The sequence below is a fragment of the Podarcis erhardii genome (assembly GCF_964252035.2).
Source record: "Podarcis erhardii genome assembly, chromosome: 4".
NCBI classification, from domain to species: domain Eukaryota; kingdom Metazoa; phylum Chordata; class Lepidosauria; order Squamata; family Lacertidae; genus Podarcis; species Podarcis erhardii.
The window spans coordinates 61,847,241-61,859,469 of NC_138508.1; positions in this window are offsets into that span (position 1 = coordinate 61,847,241).

The window sequence follows — 12,229 nt, forward strand, 5'->3', positions numbered from 1 at the left end:
CATCCTCCCGCTGTCCCCGGACCTGATCTGCAGGCGGGCGGCGGGGAGAAGAGCGCTTCTCCCCGCCGCCTGCCCCGCAAGCTCCGGGGACAGCTGGGAGGCGCAGCGCAACCTCCCGCTGTCCCCGGACCTGATCTGCAGGCGGGTGGCGGGGAGAAGAGCGCTTCTCCCCGCCGCCTGCCCCGCAAGCTCCGGGGACAGCTGGGAGGCGCAGCGCAACCTCCCGCTGTCCCTGGACCTGATCTGCAGGCGGGCGGCACGGAGAAGAGCGCTTCTCCCCGCTGCCGGCCCCACAAGCGCCTGGGGGGGGGGGGAATAATTTTTTTTCTTTATTCCCCCCCCAAAAAACTTGGTGCGTCCTTTGGGCCGGTGCGTCCTATGGGGCGAAAAATACGGTAAGTCTTCTACACCTATGGAAACAGGTATGCTACACACAGAAACAAACTATCCCATTCTAGCAGGCAGAAACCTACAAAAGAGGAATCACTGAGAAGTGATACAAAGGCAGCACAGTCCACAAACACACCACCCAATGAGCAGGAAGATGTTTTTTAAGAGGCCAGGCACTGATGCAAGTAGGAATCAGAGAACGTGTGAGCCCCAAAGACTGTTCCCACACAACAGGCTGCGTCTTTGAATGCAGGAGCAAGTCAACTTCAAACTTGTGAGGTCTCCTTTGTTCTTTACAAGAACCCCAATATATAGAACAAGAAAGTTTCTGAGTATATTCTGAGCCTGGCAATTTGTTTTCAGTACCAGAATTGAGCTGAGCTCACAGTCCAGTCACACAAAAGTCCACTTCTGGTTAGCTTTCTTAATTTTAGTTAGCTGATTTTGATGAGAGAAGTCATTTTGCTGTTGAATTCAGGGCAGAAACTCTCACCTATCTACTGCAAATCATCCAGGGATCGACCAGTAGATCCCTTCTGTCCACTCCTGCAGTCCAGACTTAGTTCTTGTTCCTCCATACCAGCCCAGCAGTGCCAGATTTATGTATAGGCTAAGTAGGCTGAAGCCTAGGGCCTCTTAATCTAGGGGGACCTCGCCAGCCTGCCCACTCCCCAGCCAGCAACCTCCTCTCTCCCAAAATTGAAAACCCAAGACTTCATGCAAGGCCACAGCAACTTGGGCCTCTAAATCTAAGGGGCCTCACCAGCCTGCCCTCTCCCCAACGCCGCAGTCTCCCCTCTCCCAAAATTGCAAACCCAAGGCTTCATGCAAGGGCAGGGCAACTCAGGCTCAGCAACTATAAGACTCAGGGCTAGCCAGTGGGGCCCAATTTGAAGATGTGGGGCCCAACTTTAGGGTTGTTGTTTTTTGTAGGGCCCCAGTTCACAGCCAAATTCTGCAAAATCTTATAGATATTAAAAAAATCCATCTAGACTGCCCTGGTGCAGGGGGCCCCTTCAGAGCAGCCTGCGGGGCCCAGTTTGGCCAAATTACTCCAATTGCCTTAAGGTCAGCCCTGATGAGACTGTGCAGGGGTTGGACTGACAAGCCCTGCACCTTCTAGGTCCCTGGTATCACTATTCAGAGTACAGACTCAAGGACTTGCAATGGAAATAAAGGGGAGGCACTTATTGGAAATCAGTTTTGTCACCTCTCGCCCCTGTCCCCCCAGCCCTGGGACAATGAGCCCAGCCAGCTTTTATTCACAGTTGCATAAGCACTACACTACAGCATGGCCATAAACCTGTACATTCAACTGCTGAAATACGCACCCAATATGTAGCAATGGAGTTTTATGTTACTGCTTTATGAATGAACACTGTGTTTTATTAATGGACTCCATATTTTTTAAATTACCTAAGAGCCACCAATAGGGAGCTCTAGAAACTGACAGCTAACCAATCCGGTACTACCAAACAGCAAGCCCTATTGCTGAAAGCAGGTAACCAACAGGAAACGCTTCAGCTCAGCCTTTGCACTGTTCACTGAACACCCCCTGCTGTGCAGGTAATGGAGAAAACTCATAAATTGTATCCCTTCTGGCGTCCTGGCCAGCTCTATTATGCACCACGTGCCCAGAATAGCAGCAAATATTTTCTGCTTATACATCAGCGACTGATAAGACTTGTCATCCAGTTCTTCCGAAGTCTTCCTAAATTATAAAGCTCCAAAATACAGGCCAAAAGAGAGCAGGTTTGGGAAGAGCGAGGCATACAATGGGCACCACCAGTGAAAAGACCCTGCTCCGTGTAGCTCCTGCCCTGTCATTTGATAGGGTGCCCACTTGCCCTCCTTCTTGACATGGAATGCTCTCTATTGGAGTCTCCAGGTCCAGTACAAAGACCATAAGAAGGGAGAGCAGGGACCTTGAAGTTCCCAACAGCTGTTAAGCAAGCAAGCAAGCAAGCAAGCAAGCAAGCAAGCACACAGGTCACCTTTGTCACAGGATGCCTATGTCCTGGCCAGGCCTGCACCCAATCTTGTTTTTGTACAATCTTGTTTGTTCTCAGTAACCAAAATTATATTATCAATATATACAAGCAGAAAAGTTGTTTTCCTTCATTTGCAAGGCATCATACAAAACAAAGTGTCACTAATAAAGAAAAGTTCCAGGGTGGCAATAGAAAGCAAACTAAAAATGCTTTTGCAGTTCATCAGAACTATCTAGTAATATCAAGTTATAGGAAAACTGGTGCTATTAACAGTAACCCTTCTAGTTGGTTAATTGATTTGGCAACGTCCATGCACATGACGTCTGATGCTAATTCCCCCCCCCAAAGAGTTAAATGATAACTCATCAGAGGCAAATGGAAACAAAATATCTGTGAAAGGAAGAGAAGCAGGTGTGCTCAAGTGTGTTGCAGGTAGAAGTATTGTGGCTGCAGACCAAGTCAGGAGAGCTATGAGATTCAGGTGAGGGTCATATGCCTTGTCAATCCCAGCAGGTATATAACAAGCCCAGAATAACATTCGAACTTCATTTTCCTAAGAAATAATGCTTATTCCACAAAATGTTGGAATCAGTGCCCAGGTCACTGCTTAAATTTAGGGATATAACACAAAATATTTTTAGCTGCAGGTAAAAATAAGCTTTTTATTGTACTGTATTTCAAAATACCCATTATTTCTATGGGCTGAAAAATCTACAAAAGTACTAGAAATATTGAATTACCACTCTAGTTTGAAATGCATATCACACTGGCCTTCTTGCATATTTAAAGACAAAAATCTAAAAAGGCACATGTGAATGTAAAGAAAATGCTGTTTTCATAAGCATGTGAACCAAACAGTCCCATATTAAAGAAATAACCATGATAACTTTTATGTAAAACTACTTTTCATGAATTAATATAGTGAAGAAAGTGAGTCTCCAAAGGCCTGATTCCCGGCATCTAGAACTTAAGTGCACTTTGTCTTCCTTTGAAATTATTTCTGAGATGTAAAATGTTCTGTATTCTGATAGCCACAGGGAAAACAAGATGAAAATGACCTTTAAACAAACAACCTTTGTGTAGTTTTCATATCAGTTTTCAATAATGCATCTCCTTTTTGAATAAGCGTTTAAAGATTCTTTCCCATACATGATTGAAGAAAGCCAATAATATGTTTTCTGGTGAGGGAGGGGTTTAAAGCAACATTTTAAAAGGTATTTCTTGACAAGTTCTAAATGTATCTGGAGTATATAATCTGAAGTGCCATAGCAATAAGACCAAAGTGAATTAAACCAAAATATTTTTTTAAAAAAATTAATAGGAATAGTTTAGATTAAAACATAGTGACAAGACTGCATTTTTCTTTCCCACAAGTGACCTCAACATTACTCAAAAGCAGCTCCCACCAAGATTGCAAATGCCATTATGTGTTCTGTTATTCAGACTGAAAGTTTGCTTTGAATTTGTGCTGATCAAAAACAAACATGCATTTTGCACAATATTTTAAGTCTGGTATCTTTATGAACAATGGTGATTTATGGTGTTATAATCCCAGTTCAAAAACTCACTTAAACAAATGCTAGAGAGCTTTCTTCAATAGTATCTTCAGTGAACAAATTCTTTAGGGGCAGAAATGGCTTTGAGAAGGTAGATAATCTGATTTATTTTAACTTAATCTGTCTGAGGGATATTCACTTATATGTGGCCAGATTGTCTTCATTTTTAAAAAAGCTATTTGTAACACAAAAGGGAGGAAATCAAGTCTGATTCAGAAATGGTATCACATTTTTCTTTCCAATTAATGGCTGAAACATCACTTCAGTGGTCTGCATGCTCAATAGCTTCTCATTGCCAGCCTGGATAGATGAAGCTCCACAAATTCATGGGGTTAGATTGATGTAATGGCTACAGTACATCATTTGGATGTTGGAATACTGGTTCACATTCCCCAGTCACTTATGAAGTTTATCAGGTAGCCATCTGTAATGCATTATTCCTCAGCTTGACAGGATGGCTTTGGGCACTTTGGGGAAAGGAAGGAAGTATAACTACTATTGCCTGTTGTTTCATATAGCTAGCAATGAACAAGCCTCATCTGCATGGCCAACGAATAATACAATTACATGGCAATGTAAATATGGGGCCCCTTAATATTGCAAGTACATACTTCATTGCAGAGCAATAATTATATCTACATAATATATCTAACCTTTGAACATATACGCAAGCATGAGATGGGATGTGCGGGGGAAACAGTTCCTTTACTTTCAGTTCAATAAGTTGGTGAGCTCTGGTAGCATCTAAAATAAGAAAGACACATCATTTACCTGACTGCTGTTGTCCGGTGCCACATATTATCGCAGGACCATGCCCTCATTTTTGGCAAATTTCTGGTAAATCCCCAGTTCATCAGCCATCACTACAAGATGCACAGATGTAAGGGCAAGATGCATTAATTCCAAATAATGTCTGATTATAATTTGAACTTTTACCTGAACAAGAGGAGGAAGAACACAAGTTTTCTTTATTTTGAAAAAGATTTATGGAGTTCACAGAGACTCTTTTCCTGCCTTTATTCCACCTGGAACAAAAATAGTGAAACATATCCAGTGTACCCGTACACACAAGCTTCCAAATAGTCTCACATGACAATGCTTACACTTGAACATATTATAATGGCACCTGACCTCTTTTTTTGCCTCTAGCACATTCAGTCAATCTTTCCTTTCCTTGCTGTGACTAAATGAGTGTCATGGTAATAAGCTGTCAGCAAGTACCTGTTGCCTGCATTTGGCTTTCTAAATTCAGTTTCCTGGCCTAGGTTCCCAATCTTACAGTCCAGTCACTGAGAACAAGCAGTTACATTTAACACCTGTAGGACTTTGATTGACATTTGGGCGCTGGCAGTTTGTGAGCATCGTCTTTGTTGTTAAAGAGGGTCAAGAAAGGCAAAAAGCAAATTCACTTACTATGCGGCTCATGGGCTTACAAGGTTTTTTTCCCTTTTACTTTGCTAGTTATGCCTTGAAGCTGCCTACTCTTCAACTATTTGGCTTGCAAAATCTGCAAGCACCTCTTTCAATGTGTCCTCAGTGGAAGGTCTTTGAAGCCTGTGAACCAGCTTGTGAATGTGCAGCTATCTGCACAGGCAGGTGCAATAGAACATCTATCTTTAAATAACCACCTGAAGGCTTAAGAACACTTTCCACCAAACACACTTAGCTAAAATAACCTTTGCTCAAACACACATGCCTTTGTAAGATAAAATGCTTTCTCCACACAAATAAATAACTGAAGCACTGTCTACGCAAGCTAGTACCAACTCTGAGTTTTTGCCATGCTTTTCCACATTACACTCCAATTCCAAGCCCCAGCCACAGAGTTGTGAACATGAATGCAAAGCAAAGTTTTGTTTTAAGTATTTTAAAGAAAAGTTTGTCTTCTGGTAATGCAGGAGATTTTGTTCTGTTTTGTTTTTTGCTGGTATCTTTGGCCTGTAAAAGAACAAGCAGTTCTGTTGTTAAAGCTCTGTGTTTAAAAAACATTTATATTGTCCCATAAAAAGACACAGTGCTTAAATTCTGTGTACTGGTACGGTATTTTGTTCTCACATAACTTTGCCTTATCCATATTGCCTTGTTTGGTTCACCATGTGTTTTCTCCTAAAAACCTTGGCTGCAACAAAACCCATGAAATCTTCTGCATTCGCCTCTGAGCTCTGACACAATGGAGAGACAATGGACACAACTTTACAGAGAGGTGTTGATCTGCCTCATTAGAGGTGTGGCACACAATTTTTGCAAGCCAAATAATGGAAGTCACCATCAATGTAAAACTGTCAAAGTAAGGGGGTGAAAACTATTTTGATATAAGAAAATGGTCAGAGTTCATACCCCTGTCCAGTGTCTCATATCTATGAAATGGGGGCAAATCAGTCCACCCCTTACCTGAAACATTGCTGACAGAGCTGCCATTGCTGATCCAATTTTGTAAAGACATGCCCCCTCTCCTTTCCCTCCCCCTTGGCTGCTATTCAGGGACAGCTGTACCTCTTTTGTAGCTCCCAACCACCCTTGCAAAACACATCAACATTGAAACTGCAAAATTAGTCTGTGAGTTGCTGGTCTAGCAAGCCAAATGATCAGGCAGTACAATGCATGATGGAGTAGTTATTTCTACATTAAAAAATAGAAGTGTCTTCACAGTGCTGTTTGTATCAAATCCAGTCCCATCCCTCTGCCCCCCAATTTTATCTGCATTTACCATTTCCAAGGAAAATATCCTAAGTAAAAAAAAAATATTGTCAATGATCCATTTCCAAAGCATTTGGGGAAAAGAAAAAAAGGGGGGAGAACCTGGGCTTCTTTCGAAATTATTAACTGGATGCTACCAAAAGCAATATATCTCATTCATCTACAAATTTAACACTAGATTACTCTAATGCTAGTTTTGTAATATTTGCCTCATGCTTCTAAGCAAATAATATTTTGTTAAAAGATAAGCCTACTTCTTAGCAGTATTGCTGATACTCAGAGAGATGAAAATCTATTCCTTTTTCAGAGAAATCTAAATGTATTATAGGAGCATGATTTAGAAGGTTAGGCCATTTTTCATTCTGTCCAAGAGATGAAATTTAAGATGTTAATAGTTTGGAAAACATCATTTGAAGAGCATACGCCTTTAATCACTTCTGAGCTTGGCTCGAACGTATGGAATTTTAGATGAAAAGCATGTCTGTTTTCTTCTGGAAGATCTATTTTCGGTTTGGCTTCCGCTTCCCCCTATATCTGTCATACAGGAAATCTGATTTGTGCTTAAGTCCTGGATTGTCTGATTTATTTATGCTATTCTCCAAATTTGTGGACATATGTCATCAATACTCATCTTCTTCAACTGTCATAGCCTTATAGAAAGTGCTTTATGGCTGACTATTAGCATGGTACTTTCTTGTGGGAGTCACTACTGTTCCACTGTATTAGCCTATTTTTTCTTGGGAAGATGTTTAATAACAATAAATGAAATCATATTAATAATATTATGCTTTTAAACATTTATTGTAATATTGATGGGAGAAGATAGTTAGACAATTTCAGATCAGATCAGGATTAAGGCAGTGGTCACCTAAATGCTAATGAAATTAAACATGGATATTAACATTATTGTTGTCCACCTGCCTGCTGCTGAGCATTACACAGTTGCAGCCAGCAAGTTAAACATGTTTTCAATCCCTGCTTTCTCTAGTGTGTATTATGGATTAATACAATGCTTCATGGCTCACCTGTATTAGCTTTTTACATCAGTGTCACCCAGGGACAGTGAGATAGGAAGAAGTGAAGACATACTGTATATGTTAAAAATATAGACATAAGCCTCTTCGTATTGATGTGCTTTGTATTTCTTCACACACATTCATGATACTATTAAAACTCATATAGATTGGCATGAACCTATGAAGCTAAAAACATAGGATAAATAAATAAATTATCCATTCATTCATTTTATTTGTATGCTACTTTTCCACTCTTGTCTTTGTCCATGGAGTTTTCTTGGCAGGGATACTGGAGTGGCTTGCCAGTTCCTCCTCCAGGTGGATCACATTTGGTCAAAACGCTCCACTATGACATGTTCATCTTGGGTGCCCTGCTCGGCATAGTTCATAGCTTCTCTGAGTTATTCAAGCCCCTTCGCAACGGCAACGGCAGTGATCCATGAAGAAGGACAGATCGTGAAACTGAGGCTGCAATACTTTGGCCACCTCATGAGAAGAGAAGACTCCCTGGAAAAAACCCTGATGTTGGGAAAGATGGAGGGCACAAGGAGAAGGGGTTGACAGGGGACGAGATGGTTGGACAGTGTTCTCGAAGCCACAAACATGAGTTTGACCAAACTGTGGGAGGCAGTGGAAGACAGAAGTGCCTGGCATGCTCTGGTCCACGGGGTCACGAAGAGTCGGACACGACTAAATGACTAAACAACAACAACAACTTTTCCACTCACACAAAATCCTGCTGAAAGCGGCTTACAACAAATAAACAGGAATGCATTTCAAACAAACACATGTTGGCATCCATCTGCCCAAAGAAACAATGGAGTACACCTCCAGGAATGAAGTCAAACTGCTCGTTAGCAGCACCAAAGAAACCTCCCCAGGGCATAAGCCTGGGCAGTATGTAGGGAGATTCTGGGCTGTCCAGACAACAAGACCCTCCCTCTCGGCCTCACTGATATGGTCCAAAGGAAAGCAGAGCAATATCTTTGGTAGCAGCTTGGCTGCAGGAGTTGCCTGAAGGAGGTGTACAAGGCCAACAATCTTAGGGATTTGACTCCAGATTTGTGTGGAGTGTACTCCTTAGCCTTTTCTTCTTCTGAAGCTATCCCACAAGGCAGTGGAGGTTCAGGATCAGAGCTTTCCTTCTCCTAGATGGGCTACTTTCCCAGGTTGATCAGCCCCATCTGCCCCCTCACTTCCTTCTACAGCACATGCAGAAACCACCATCTTAACTGTTGGACCCACTATTAGTCTTGTCTGCTCAACCCACCAGAGCCCATCTTCACATGCAGAGGAAGTCCCTAACTCACTGAAGGTTTGAGACCATCTGCTACCCTCGCCTGATTTAGCTGGCCAATCAAAGCCATTTCCTGGGATGTGGCAGCTTTCACATGCTGACAGCTTCTAGGAGCCACAGGTGAGAGTAGGATGCAGGGTGGGGACCAAAGGTGGACAAACTTCCCCAGAAGGAACATGATGTGTCCCCCACCAGAGATACCACCGCTCCACTAGCAGCCCATACACCACAACTGCAAAACAATTGCATAATAGCACAGAAACATTTTCATAATATAGCAAAACAATAGCAGCTTCATAACATAGCAATAAACAATAGCAAATATAGTAACATACAAAAGATCACCTTCCAATACTATAAATATAGCAACACACAGCATCCTGCAGCTACTTGCAAGGTTTCCAAGGGCAAAGATTGGGGTAGCTGGAAACACCCCTCCCATGCTGTTAAATCTTACAGTGCATTCAAGTAATATTAATTATCTCAGAATAAAACTACACTCGTAGGTCTTTATAACAGGCCCATAAATCAGGAAGAAAAGCTAATCCAATGAGGAATCCAATAAATCTTTGATGGAGGAAATAAATCCAAAGCAAGTTGTTAAATTTAATTTTCGCCATCGACACCGCAAAAGCTGTATAACACAGAGAGGAGGAGGGAAACAATATATATTTATTCAATGTTTTTGACCCAAGTTGGTAACAATGTCAAACACAACTGTTATTGTGGCAACTGCAGTTTACATCCAGGCTGAAGCTTTTCTCTGAGAATTTTTAGACATGTAGCGGAAAGACCCATTTCTCCAGAGATTGCACCAACTGGAAAAATCTCTCTACCAACAGACAGGCTGAGGTAATCCCTCGGTCCTGAGAGATAGTCGGGTAAAACTGCCTCACACACAGTACAGCAAGGAGAAAATGGAGCTCTCACATAAAGACAATGTCATTTTCTCAGAAACTATGACACAAAGCACAGAGGTCTGTGCAGTGTTATTTTTCTAGGAAAAGAAGGGCTGGAACTTATCTTGAAAGCCTCCCTTGGTCTCTTATAATAGCAATGGCACCCATCTAAGAGGTGCCGGAACTGAGTTTTGGTGAGTTTCGGCTGTAAAAAAAGCCCTAGATCTATGAGAATTAAAGGTGAAAGAACTCAATCGATTTTCCCAAAAGGAGTTTCTTTTCTCTGCATAGCAGCAATAACCAGAGAGTGTTTCTAGTTAGTATTTGTTTTCTTCCTTAGGCTTTATGTGTCTGGAAAAACTGAAGCCTGAGTCAGATGTTCACATTTCTTAAACATTCACTCACTAGTTTGACTATTAAGGGGAGGGGCAGAGACAGTGATGGATTAATTTGGCAACTTTATTTACTCTGAATTTCTCATTTTTCTAATTTAAAATTAGATTATTATTTACTTTCCACCTCCACTTGCAATTTTTTAATATAAAGGTCTGTATGAAAAATGTTTAGCATTTAAGTGTGCATTTTTGGTAACATACACATTTTTGTATGCGATTTTCTGTTTATCCCTCCCAGATCTATAATTCCCAGGAACTTTAACAAATTACATTTCCAGGATTGTCCCAGGGGCAGGATGTATATGTGAGTTAAATATATGTTGTGTCTGCAGCCTTATTGTCCTTTGCAATTTCTTTATTTAGGGGGGAAAATACAGTACCACATAAGGATATGCTTAGATTACATTACATTAAATCTGCCCAACATATGGAGAGTGTCATTTAATTTCTCATTTCCTTGATTATTAACATTTCTAGTGTGGTTGTTATACTGTGTGAAGTCATTTTATTGCTTTCAAAAGGCTTTGGAATCAAAAACAAAATCTTTTTTTAGTGCATCATGCAAGCATGTCATAAATAAAATAAAATAATCATTTCCATTAATTCATAGTGTATTGTATTAAAATGATCAAACACACACTGGGGACCTCTGCCCTTTTTTCACCAAGTTCAGCTAAAGGTCGACAGAATTCTTATTCTAGTAAGGAACACTCAGAAATTGACTGAATAATGGTGCTGTTCAAGAAAGCAAATAAAATCAGAAATGCTTTCCCCTAACTGTTAGCTCTTTAATTTCCTTAATCAGAAGCCAGTACACAGGAAGAAATTCCCAGGTCACTTAACTATACATGGAGATGTAGTGCTTGCTGAAAGGGCCCTGCAAGGGACAAGCAAAATGTGGCACCACAGAGGCTCTGCTGCCAAGTATCAAAGAGAGAAGTCTTGTTTTCAATGTTTTGGTTAGGAAATAAGTGAGTTATCTAAAGCTTCCTCTTGGAAATTAATTGAATTACTGTAAGATGTGGAACACATTATATAATATGTGCGGCATTTAGTCAAGCATAGCTCATTTGTTATCATTTTCTTCAAAGTAACTACTCACAGTTGTTGTTGTTGCTGCTGCTGCTGCTGCTGCTGCTGTTTTTAATATTTGCACTGCACTGGTTGCACCAGCAATGCTGAAGGCACCAATCGCCTGGTCAGATTTTGTGCTGATTAACAGCCATTTCATAGGTCATCATCTTAATGAAGGAACGTCTACAATTAAACTCCTGCCACCTATATGGGTCTATCAAACAACAGTGAAGGATTCTTTCTTCTTCTTTCAACTAGCAGGGGTCAGGAAAACTCAAAAACAGTCTAAGCAAAGTATGGTTGTACTGCAACATAGCAGTGTTAGGATTCTCGCTCCGTGCTTGCAGTCATGGGATTGTTGTCTATCACATGATGGTGTATGTTTTCATTCCACAGTGTGGGAAGTGACAGAGACAGTACGTTTTGGTTTTAGTGTGTTCTGTGAAGTGGGGCTATTGTCCTTTGTTCCTTATCTCTTTGCTGTCTGATGAGAAAGAGGAAGGAGCTAAGTCAGAATGCTCCAAGTGTATTATATGTAAATAAAGCAGATTAGCCAAAATGCTGATCTATTGAGTCTGTTATGGGAACTGCAAATACTATGCAGGATCCCTAAGCTATTAGGTATCAGTCTTTTGCCTTTTGGTATCAGTCGCTGTGATGTGCAGGCTGGAGAAAGCTTTTGAAGCTCCCAAACGACAGACCAGGAGGGAGAGAACATGCCAATCAGGCATGTGTCTCTACCAGGGTCCTACACATGAGTAGGATGATCCTAACAAGCAGATGCTTCTTGCCAGGCTAATAGGCTAATGATTGAAGTAGGATGAAAATGTTTCTTGTTCTAGAGGAGTGTTATTTATTTGAAAGGCTGTCCAAGTAAAGTCTTCTCACAGGAAGACTTGAGAGCCAGTGTGGTG